Source organism: Manis pentadactyla, chromosome 12 (assembly GCF_030020395.1).
Source record: "Manis pentadactyla isolate mManPen7 chromosome 12, mManPen7.hap1, whole genome shotgun sequence".
Lineage (NCBI taxonomy): Eukaryota > Metazoa > Chordata > Mammalia > Pholidota > Manidae > Manis > Manis pentadactyla.
Window position 1 is genome coordinate 67,502,789 of NC_080030.1, and position 12,400 is coordinate 67,515,188.

Here is a 12,400-nt window from a genome sequence, read left to right on the forward strand (position 1 = left end):
CTTTTCTGTCATTCCTAGGTTAAAACCTTTTATGGCTTCCACTGTTCCTAAGACAGTGACCAAATCATTAACATGGTGTATAAAGCCCTGCCAGTTCTGGCTTGGCCTCCCACTCCAACTTCATCTTGCCCCAAGCTCCACACTGGCTTCTTTTATAGTTTCTTGAATGTTCTCTCCTTTTCTCATGCAGTTCCACCAACCTGAACACTCTTCTCCCTTCAGGCATCCTTTAATCTTTCAGGATACAATTTTAACATTTCTTTACCAGAGAAGAAACGTTCTATCTGATATGATGGACTATATCATGTTCTCCTGCTTTATACTATCATTACAACCCATATCTTTACACCACAAAACCTTTTATAGCAAGGATTTAACATTTATTTTGGCACTTTGCTTAGAACTCAACTTCCTCAATAAGCTGAGAGCTCCATGATTGACAGGGTCCATGGTTTTGCTTCCTGATTCATAGATGGCTGGCTTGTCCTTGTGTCCTCACATGGCAGAGAGGCAAGGTGGTCCTCCAGGGTCTCTTTCATAAGGGCACTAATACAGGAGGGCTCTGTCCTCGTGACCTAATCTCCTCCCAAAGACCCCACCTCCTGATACTATTACACTGAGGACTAGGTTTCATCACAAGAATTTTGGGTAGACACGAACATTCAGTTGATAGTGTTAACAAGGTTTTGATTATAATTCTGAAGTTATCTGTATTCAAATTCCCCCTTCACTTGGTCTAGGCTTGAGCACTAGTTCTGAGCACTAAATTTTCAGCTCATTTGGAATATGCTATAAGGTTTTGATGATCTAGTTTTAATGGAAGAATTTTTATATTCCTAAATAGTGGCCCAAATGCATATTCACAATCAGATTTTGCTGTACTTTCCCAAACTGACTGCTGGTCTAGAAATCAAATCTCAAATTAGCAGTGTTTACTCATGCCCAACTACATATATTACACTTAGAGGAAATAATAAGCTTTAGAAAAAGGACTGAAATTCTGGGTAGTCTTTAAACAAAAGTACAAAGTACAATCTATTTTTTGAGAAGTATCATTCAAATAAAAAATATGTAATTAAGAGATAGGCTTTATTTTCCAGAAATAATTTTTAGTAACTGTTGAAGAATTCCTATTTGAAGAATATATAAAAATGTGAAATCCTGTATAACTGTTCCCTCACATTCTGTTTATGCTTTGAGCCAGCCAACTCCACTTGAAAATGTTGATGTATTTGTGTATGTGTGTTCACATAAAATGTGCAGCTCAAATTTATATTTTCAATTTAAGAAGTGTCCAGACACCAATAAAACATTAGGTTAAAGAAGAGATCAAACATATTGTAAAATATGTTTCCCAGTAGAAATAAAAAAAGTCACAACTGGTTGGATATAAAATAAAAGCATACGTGATGGAGAATCTTAGTACCATGGCTTACCTGCCAAATGCTAAATTATTGTTTACTATTCCTGTTTGGAAGAAAGGATATACAGTGATTAAGATCTGGGGTTGTGGAATTAGGTCAACCTTGGTTAAAATCCCAGTCCCATTATTTTCTATTTATGTGACTATGGGCATTTATTTAATATTAAGAATCACCTTTCTTATCTGAAAGTGAGGATGTTAGGACCATCCTCATAAAGCACAGTAGACCTTAAATGGGACAACGTATGCAGAAAACCTATCCTAGTACATGGAACATAATATGCTTGTAATTAAAGTTATTGTCAATATTTTTATTAAACTTTCAGAAAAGAGATTTCCAATCTTTTCCTAGAGCAACTGGTAAAATTTATAAATGTGAGGCCTCACGTTTCTCTATTTTGCTCTATATTCCATTTTTCTCTTCTGTTTCATTAATTTGTTTATAGGAACAGTATAAATATATAGAGGATGGATTAAGAGGCTCATACAAAACAGAAGTTGATTTTCTCTCATGTAATAGTACAGAGGTCGATGGATCCAGGGCACTTGTCAGCCCTGTTCAGTGAGGCTGTCCGCAAAACTGATCTCCTTTACTTTTGTTGTGCACTGTCTTCTAGGATGTCTCTTCAACATGGCTGGAGCTGCTTCCCTAGCACCTTGCCCATGTTCTCACCTTGGAAGTGGGGAAGGACAATGTAGACAGCAAGCATCTTCCTTTTAGAGGATTGTCCCAGAAGTGGCATATTTCAATTCAATCCACATCCCACTGATCAGAATGTAGTCATATAGGGATATTTATCTGTAAGGAAGGATTTGAAAGGTAGTCTCTATTGTGTGACCCTGAGCTAGGAAAAAATGCAGTGGTTCTATTACTAAAGTGAAGAGGACAGTCACAGTCTTTGCCACAAATAATGTGATAGTGCAAAAATGCCACTGGCTTAGAGGTCAACACAACTGGGAATATGGCTTGGGTCAGTACAAAGCAGTCTTGTGACCAGAAATCACCGAGCTTCCATGAGTCTTAGCTTTCTCTAGGTTTCTATGCCTTTCTTCTTCACTGTCTAGGGCACTGCTTAATCCTTCATCATACGACATATTAATAATTAACTTTTATTGAGCTCTTGCTTTGTGCTGGTACTAATCTAAATATTTTGCATGTCTCCTCTCATTTAATATTGTCAACAACAGTGTGAAGTAGGTACTATTGTCATTTTTACTTTATAGACAAGAAAACTGAAGCATGGAAAAGGTAAGTGACTTGTACTGTTGGGATTCGATCTCAGGTTTCTTAACTCTATAGCTCAAGGGCTGATGTAAAATGTAGCAACAAGTTTAACCACAACTAGTTTAATGGCTTAACTGAATGTTTTAGGTTCTTATTTCTGCTGTAGCAAATTACTTTAAATTTGGTGGCTTAAAATAACACATATTTATTATCTTATAGTTCTGGAGGTCAAAAGTATGAAATGGTCTCATGGGACTAAAATCAAGATATTAGGAGGGCTGGTTTCCTGGAGGTTTTAGGGGAGGGAGGATAGGTTTCCCTGATTTTTCAGTTTCTAGAGGCCACTTGCTTTCCTTTCTCATGGCACCGTGGCCAGCAATTGTATTACTCCAAACTTTGTTTACTTCTCTCACTCACCTGCCTCCCTCTTTCATTTGTAAAGACATGTGATTATATTTAAGACAAGCCAAGATAACCCTTCATTTCAAATTTTTAAATTTAATCACATCTGCAAAGTTCCTTTTGCCACGTAAGGTAAACTTTCACAGGTTCAGGAGATTTGGATGTGGACAACTTTGGGGAGCCATTTTATCTGACTTCCTACCACAAATTTTTTTTGAAGGATGTCCGTCATTTATTAGCAAATCCAAAGGACTTCCTCGGGTTTTACACATTTGACCTACTTGTAACAGTTGATACTGTCTACCACATAATTTCTTGAAACTCTTCCCACCCATGATTTAATTACAACTTGCTTGCATTTCTGCCCTCTTTGATGATGTTTTCTCTTCTATTGCTTCTCTTGCTCTCTTCCATGCAGATATTTCTCAAGGACCTGTTTTGATTCTTCATTCTTCTCACTCTATACTCTTTGCCTTGGTATTCTCTTTTATCCAGTTTTAGAACAGAATCTGTAACCAATATAAGATAACACTTTTGTGTCTTTTGAGTGTTTGCTTTTGAATTTCGATGCAACATTTAAAAATGTCTGCTAGATACATTCCCCTGACTGTTCTGACTTTTCAAAATAAGCATTCCAAGCTGAAATTATGGACTGCCTTTCCATATCTGCTGTTCTCTTGGGTTTACAATTTTTGTTGATGACTCTTCATCTTCACAGTCATCCTGCCTCATGAACTCATGGGTCTGTTAGAATCTTTTAACTCACTTGTTCCTGAAAACTTATGGATTCTATTTGTATAATATATTATTCTCATTCTTCCTATTTGCTCCATTTCCACTGCCATTTTTATAGTTCTCTTGTTAGGTGTGTCTCATTAGCATACCAATCCATTTTACACATTGCTACCAAATTTATCTGTTCAAAACTGAGCTTTAGTCTTATTACACCCATTCATCTCAAACATCGTTGGTTGCAGAATTGGCTAGCTTTCCAGAACCTCCTTCATTTACCTTCAACATTATTTTTTCATAAACATACTTACATACTTTTTGTTTCTGGCAAATTGGACTCTGTTACCTATTCCTCATTTACTTTCTGTCTGCCTGCTCATAATTTCTTTATATTTGAAACATCTTTCTCAACTACTTAAATTTTTCTGAATCCAATCCATTCTTTAGGAGTCTGTGTAATACTACTCCTATCAAGAAGCCTTCAGATATCTTTCACTTTTTTGAATTATCAGATAGTTTCCTATCTTTTATTATATTTAACACATTTTATTCACTTATATAGTTATTTCTGAAAATAGCAATGAAGAAAAAATTGTGTCTGGTTCATCACCCAGAATAAGTGTTTGAAAAAATTTTCCCAAGGGCGTGAATCCATAGCATGGGAAAGTTGGACAAGAGCAATGATTTCTAATCAGGAGAGTATGGGAAGAATGCCAGAATCTTGCATGTGTTGAATTGTTTCAAAAGTTATAGAATTGTTTCTTCTTTGGAGAATTATATGTTCATATCCTTCACCCATTTTTTAATCATGTTATTTGCTTGCCTGTGAGTTCTTTATATATTTTGGATATTAACTGTTTACCAGATGAGCCATTTAATAATATGTTTTCCCATACTGGAGGATGCCTTTTTGCTCTGCTTATGGTGTCCTTTGCTGTACAGAAGCTTTTTAGTTTGATGGAGTCCCACTTGTTCATTTTTTTATTCTATTTCCTTGCCTGTAGAGATGTATCCAGGGAAAACTTGCTCATACTTATTTTGGCCAGGGTAATTTAGTAAAGAATCAGGTTTACAGAAATTTCAATTCTTTAAACAACAAATTGTCAAGCTAAAATGCCTCAACCATTAATGATCAGCTTTATTTTAATTATAGATTTCTCACTGGTGGTGTTGCTAGTAAATTAAAATAAACATGATTTTTTTTCCATCCTCTTGCAATGTCAGCTGACAGCTAAGAAAATGGTTTATTTTATAAGTAAATGTTTTCAACATAGATGTAATTGAAAGGGAATATACAAGGAATGATAAAAAGTATAATACAGTTGTTGAATATCAAGACATTTTCAACTTATGAGCCTAGCTGAAATAATTCATCTGTATTTTAATTTTAATTATGTTATATAATAAAAATGTACAACTGAATATGTAGCATTGCCAACTTTGGCTATACATTAGAATAATTTTGGGAGCTTTGAAAAAAAAGGCCAATTGCATCAGAATTCCTGAGAATGAAGTTGGGACATCCATAATTTTTAACAGCTTCCAAGGAGATTCCAGTGGTCAGTCAGGTTTGAAAACTGCTGGGATGATACTTTGGCTCTACCTATTAGGTTGACATATGAGAATGCACATACTGCCTTTGTGTGTGTGTGTGTGTGTGTGTGTGTGTGTGTATGCGTATAATATATATTACACAGATTTGCATACACAGAGAAATAAGGTAATGAATCCAATGCCTTATTTTTGCATGTATGGCTTTTACTATGACATTTATTTATTTTTTATTTACTATGATATACTTTTACATAACATTTATTATGATAAGGCTAATGTTTAATGAACCAAATGCCAGTGACTACTAGTGTCCTTAATGTATTTTTAATTTAAGCTTCACAATACCTTTATGGAGTATGTATTCTCTCCACTTTAATGGTGAAGAAACTGAGTCATGGAAATGTCAAGTTACTTGTCCAGTGTCATATTACTGATAAATTGTACAGCCATAATTTGAAGATAAGACCTCTGAATCAGATCCTGTTAATTATTTTGCCACACTGCTTATTTAGTAGTAATTTTTAAGTTACTAGTTAAATGGTTATAACAGTAAAAAGTTAACTAGATGACATTAAGACTGCTATGAAACTATAGATCGAGATATTTATTGTTGTTTATATATTATTTGATATATGAAAGCTAATTCGCTAAAAGTATTCTAGATTTTAAATACTTGTCATTTTTTTTTAATTAAGTGTATTTTGGTATAAAAGATAAAGTCCAACAAATACGAAGATATTTCAGATATCATCTGGAAGGTTCTAATGAACAGGGAGCTCTCTCATCTATTCTTTTTTTGGAGAATGTTGGCTAATACATCAAATCTGTTTACTGTAGGAGTTCTTTGTCCTTTTATATCAGAAAAAATTTTGAATATTTAGGATAAAATTCCCTAAAGCCTGTAGATGGCAGCAACTTTCTATTCTTGTGTATTTGCTCTTCATAGGCACTTTTGGCTTTAGAGAAGACTGAAGTTAGATGTAGGATGGTAATCTGCGGTGGCTGTGTGCTAAGGTATGCAAGTATACTGAGGTGTATTCAGTCTTTGGCTTTCCAAAAGCAATTTTCTTTTATTGGCTTTGAAAAGCTATCCCATGCCCTTTAAATAAAGATTGAATCACATTTGTCTGAATCTGAAAGAGAAAGCTGAACCAAAGGCAGGGCATTCTCAATAAAAATAATATCAGGGAGCATCCTGTTATCATTCTTTGACATTGCATTTAGGCAGTTATACATTTTTTCTAAATACAGTGACCTGCATGATTTAAGTAGAATTCTAAAAGCAATGATCCAGGAAATTTACTAACAGTTCTAGTAAACTTGCTTCACAGATCCCGCATCTGATGATTGCCTTCTGCTCTTGACATTTTCTGCCTAATAGGCCGTGTAATATGGTTCAAATCAAGAGTTTTATTTTGTCGAATCATTCAGTGGAGAGGCAAGTGAAGCCTTTTACTGTGTATTAAACCAATCAAAGCCACTGATGGTTTGGGTTTCATTGCTTTTGAAGGCCTTATTAGAGATGCCAAGGAAAAAGTTATCCATAATCTTATTGCCCTTCAAACAAATTTACTTAAACATCTTGGATCCTTCTTATTTTTATGTTGCATTACAAAGTACTAAAATTGCTATAATTGAGGTAACTTTTTGTTCAATATCCCTCTTTGGATTAAGTGAAATTGATGAGAAAGGATGGCTCATTAACAAGATTTAATAGAATTAGGACATTAGGTCTCCAGTATCCCAAACATTTGGAACTTTTGCAGCACTTTTGAGTTTAAAGAAACAGAGAGAACCATCTTGTGGATCTGACCTTTTGTGTGTTGCCATCTAACTGACAGATAAGTTTTGACTTAACTGTATTATCCAGGTTGGTTTCTGACATCTTTTTTTTTGTCAGTGGGCCAGAATCCAAATAAATATTTTTGGAAGCAGGACACCTTGTTCAAAAATTGACAAGTCCAAGTAAATGTTTGTGTTTACTAAGACCAAATGAGAGATGCGATGAGCCGAAAATTTTTACAGATGGGAGCTCATTCTCTTTATGTAATTGGTCCTAAATGGAAGATGAAAGCTAATGAGCCCCAGGGATTTTACCCTGTAATTAGTTTTACACTGTCATGGATACAATAATGCAGAATTTATAAATTGATGCACAATTTATAGAGTAGATGCCTTTACAATTCTAACATGTAATGGCAAGAGCAACATCTGCTATTTGTTAATTTAGTGGAGAAGTTTCTTTATATAACTATCTCCAGGAATTTGATTAACACCACAAAATCATTTTATAGTCAGATGCTTAATGGAGTAACTCTATTCTATGACAGAACTGTCACCCAAACTTTTATTTTGAATTAAATTAACACTATGGAAAAGTTGCAAAAATAGGACAGTTATCATATATTCCTCAATTGATCCCCATAACATTAGTTGACCTTTACATGACCACAGTACAATTATTAGAACTAGGAAATTAACATGGAAACAATACTATTAACTAAATTATAGATTCTGTTAGAATTTTACCAGTTATTCAACTAATACTTTAAAAAAAAATCAGTACTACATTTAATTGGTATTTCTTCTTAATCTTGTCCAATCTTTGTCCAACCATTTTTTAATTGTTTAAAGTAAAAAAGACTATCAGGACAGTTTCTGTCATGTATAGAGGTGTTTAATGAACTAGAGAAAAGTATCTTTAATTTATCTGTCTTTACTGGTATCATGTTCAGTAATATAGCTGAAATAGTATTAATGGTTCAAAGGATTTTGGTTCTAGTGCCATGAATGAAATTTTCTGAAGGCCATTTCTTGGAGCCATAAGAGATTATTCCTAATTTTAATTGGATACCAGAGACTTGAATTTCATAAACTAAACTAATTCTTTCATACAATAAATATTTGAGTGCCTATTTTATGTAGCAATGTACTTGTGAATGAGAATAACATGATTCCCACCCCCATGGAATTTGGTTCTTCCAGGGGAGAAGGAGGTTAAACAACAAATTTTACAAGGTTACTTTAAAAATTATAACCATGGGTTTTATGTTAAAGTAGAGTATTATGTGTCATGAAAACATTCAAAAGAATGGTATAATAGAATACGGAATTTAAGAGGAAACTTCCTCAGAGTTTATTTTTAATTATTAATCTAAAATAACATAAGATTTTGACATATACATAGTTTGCTTATTTCTACTGTTGAATGGAGGCTCTACTTTTACATAGTATGGTTATATGACAACTCAAAGTACAAAATATGCAGGAATTAGAAAAAAGTTGGCATATTCCATTAGCAAAAACATGACTATGTTGGTTATAGGGTCTTAATAAATCTTTCATATGTATGAGATGGACATATATGACTTTAAATGAGAGAAAATAGATATATTTTTAGAAATGAATGTAACTTCCATTTAAATGAATTAAGTTTGATTTTTAAGTTACTTTGTAAGATGATCCTTAACAGAATCATGCAAGTGGATTAAATTGTCCTGGAAATGCATAGTCTAAAAACTAAGAGAATATTTCCTAAGAAAAAGCATGTTGGATTCGGGTGAATATATATTGGTAGAAAAGCAAGTCAGGAAAATATGTGATATTCAGTTCTGTGTATTGGTTTTGCCCACCTCTTGTGAAAATGGATCAGAGATCAGACTTGTAAAGCATCAGTACTTTATTCTAGACCCCAAGGGAGACAAAAGACTATTCATACCTTTGAGATTGAGTTTGAATAAATTTAAAGTATAAGGGATTGATTTACAGTGATAGAGTTTGATTTTAGTAATGAAATAGTTTTTAAAACTCAAAAGTTGTTGGAAATGTTTGAGAGAGAGAAAAAGAGAGAGGCTCTCAACAACAAATTTCGTGGGAAAAAATACAAAAAATGCTGAAAAGAGAAACATAAAATGACAACCAAAAGGACACATTCAATCCTGGAAAATGTAGAGAAATGAACTGTCCTTTTGATGCAAGAAATCTGCTTTTCACTCCTAAAATATATGCAAAAATGCACTAACTGTCCATGTCTTTGACATGATACTTTTTAAATAAAAATTCTCTTTTTATCTACTTCATCCTTTATGTATTTTCAAGTTTTGTCAGCTCAGATGTCTGTTTTTCTCTTCAGTCTTATCAAAACTTCTTTCATCGTGCATGTTGTGTTCTTTTTCTTTTTTATTAATGTATGATTGATATACACTCTTATGAATGTTTCACATGAAAAAACAATGTGGTTACTACATTTACCCATATTATCAAGTCCCCAACCATACCCCAATGCAGTCACTGTCCATCAGTGCAGCAAGATGCCAGATATCCACTATGTCTCTTCTCTGTGATACACTGTTTCCTCCGTGATCCCCCACACCATGTGTACTAAACATAATACCCCTCAGTCCCCTTCTCCCTCCCTCCCCACCTGCCCTCCCACACCCCTCCCTTTGGTAACCACTAATTCATTCTTGGAGTCTCTGAGTCTGCTGCCATTTTGTTCCTTCAGTTTTGCTTCATTGTTATACTCCACAAATGAGGGAAATCATTTGGCATTTGTCTTTCTCGGCCTGGCTTATTTCACTGAGCATAATATCCTCCAGCTCCATCCATGTTGTTGCAAATGGTAGGATTTGTTTCTTAGGGCTGAATAGTATTCCATTGTGTATATGTACCACATCTTCTTTATCCATTCATCTACAGATGGACACTTAGGTTGCTTCCATTTCTTGGCTATTGTAAATAGTGCTGCGATAAACATAGGGGTGCATATGTCTTTTTGAATCTGAGAAGTTGTATTCTTCAAGTGTTAATGTAAGAGCAGGGACCATGAAAACCTAACAATAATCCCAAGGAGTGGGATTCTGGGGTCAAATGGTATTTCTATTTTTAGGTTTTTGAGGCACCTCCATATTGCTTTCCACAATGGCTGAACTAGCTTACATTCCCACCAGCAATGTAGGAGGGTTCCCCTTTCTCCGCATCTTTGCCAGCATTTGTTGTTCTTAGTCTTTTGATTCTGGTCATCTTTACTGGTGTGAGGTGATATCTCATTGTGGTTTTAATTTGCATTTCCCTGATGATTAGTGATGTGGAGCATCTTCTCATGTGTCTGTTGGCCATCTGAATTTCTTCTTTGGAGAACTGTCTCTTCATATCGTCTGCCCATTTTTTAATAGGGTTATTTGCTTTTTGCACATTGAGGTGTGCAAGTTCTTTATATATTTTGGATGTTAACCTCTTGTCGGGTATGTCATTTCCAAATATATTCTCCCATACTGTAGGATGCCTTTTTGTTGTGTTGATGATGTCCTTTGCCGTACAAAACCTTTTTAGTTTGATGTAGTCCCATGAGTTCATTTTTGTGCATGTTATTTTCTTATGCAGAATTTTGCTTTGTTTCATGAATATTAACCTCTATAATTTGTTCTGAAGTTTATGTTAGCCTAGATAAATTAATCTAAAACTGTGCAAATTCCTCTCAAATTGAACAGGAATTAAAAAATTTGGTAAAACGTGTCCCAATGATTTTCATTTTTTTTTTTGCTGAAGTTATTCTACCGTGGTTACTTAAGAATTTTCTTAATCAATTTCATTTTGTATTTAGTTCCTAGAAATTTCTTCAAAGACGTCTTCAAAGAAATCACTTGTTACCCTGCTGACATACGATGTGCAAAGATGCCTGCTCAAATAGTTAGATTTGAGGTTGTGCACACTACTAACAATGGGTATATTTGTGATATTTAACACTCATCTGCTGTATTCAAACATAGTGCTACTGATGGTATTCAATGAACTATAGTTATTTGTTGAAGAAAATAAAGAAAGATTTACTAAGTCTCTGAAGCCATAGAACATTGAAAAAACTATTATTATGCAAGGGATAGTGACCATCTGTTCTCTATCTCCACTGAAGCCAGAACATGAGAAAATAAATTTTGCAGTATGAGGTAGCTAGGTCAGAATAATTGAGGAATTTCCTGATAGGGATGTTAAATTCTAAAATGAATCAGGAAGAGAGGTTGTGAAATCGGCTTAGATTCTTTTCTCCCTTTATTATTAACTTCTGAAGATTTAATTGCCTCTATAATTTTATGAATTCGTTTCTTTCGAGTGTTAATGTAAGAGCAGGGACCATGAAAAACTAACAATAATCAAATAATAGCCAAGATTTGTTGGTTTTTTATTGTAAGGTAAGCTCCGTGAAGAACTTTGCAAACACTGACATTTGGATGCAGTAATGAAACAGCTCATTCAGTCTGCATGGATTCCACTTTTAAGCTGATGTGATGACCACAGTGAATAACTCATCGCTGCCAGCAGAGAGAGTTGTTACCTCTTAAACTTACTAAGGGGATTGAAGAATCACTCTTCCTATAACAGTGGTACTTCCTATATTTTGAAAGGGACAGAAACGCAGCATGGGAAATGACTTGGCCAGGTCATTTTGGACATGGAACATGACATAGAGAAACTGAGTGTTACTTTCACAGAGCTGTGTCAGGAAACTCATTATTTCCAAAGCTCTGTATTATCTGTAATTATAACATGATTATGGACTCTCCTATGCATGTGCTCATTGAGCAAACTGAAGAATTTTGTGTTTTTCTTCCCAAAGGCAGACGCACTTTGCAAAAGAATGAACCCAAGTGGCTAACAATAGTCTTCATACAGAAAAGAAATCTATGTTTTTAATGGCCCCAGATATTTGATGCTCAAATAACAATAACCATCCCTTTGCCATCTCTTCTTTCTCTGAAACAAACCCTTCATTTAGGTTTTATAATGGGTAAGTCTTAGTTCTTTCCTGAGTTTGCCAGTCCCGTGTGATGAAACTTGGTATTTATATTTGTTCTTTTGATTGTGAACTTTAGCAACAGGGGTGTGTCTTGATTTCACAACCTTGTAAGCATGCCCAGCAGTTTCATTGATGAGAGATGCTGTTAAATTCAATGGCAGGAAATAATTTTGGTGAAAACATGTAAGTTGGCAGACAGTTTGCTAGATTCCCCTAAGTTGGTGAAAGAAAAGAACATTCTCCTCTTTTGTTTGATAAGGCTTCCAAAATG

At 34.5% G+C, this 12,400-nt stretch overlaps 1 long non-coding RNA gene across 2 annotated transcripts in view; it reads left to right on the forward strand.

Moving 5' to 3' along the window:
• The first annotated feature begins 2,596 nt into the window (after positions 1-2,596).
• LOC130679955 (uncharacterized) overlaps positions 2,597-12,400 on the forward strand; it is a 37,281-nt gene continuing 27,477 nt past the window's right edge. Inside the window, exon 1 of one of the 2 annotated variants that reach the window (XR_008992933.1) lies at positions 2,597-2,672. This is a non-coding gene — a long non-coding RNA (uncharacterized LOC130679955). The remainder of the gene's footprint in view (positions 2,673-12,400) is intronic. The other variant, XR_008992932.1, reaches the window with a different exon arrangement.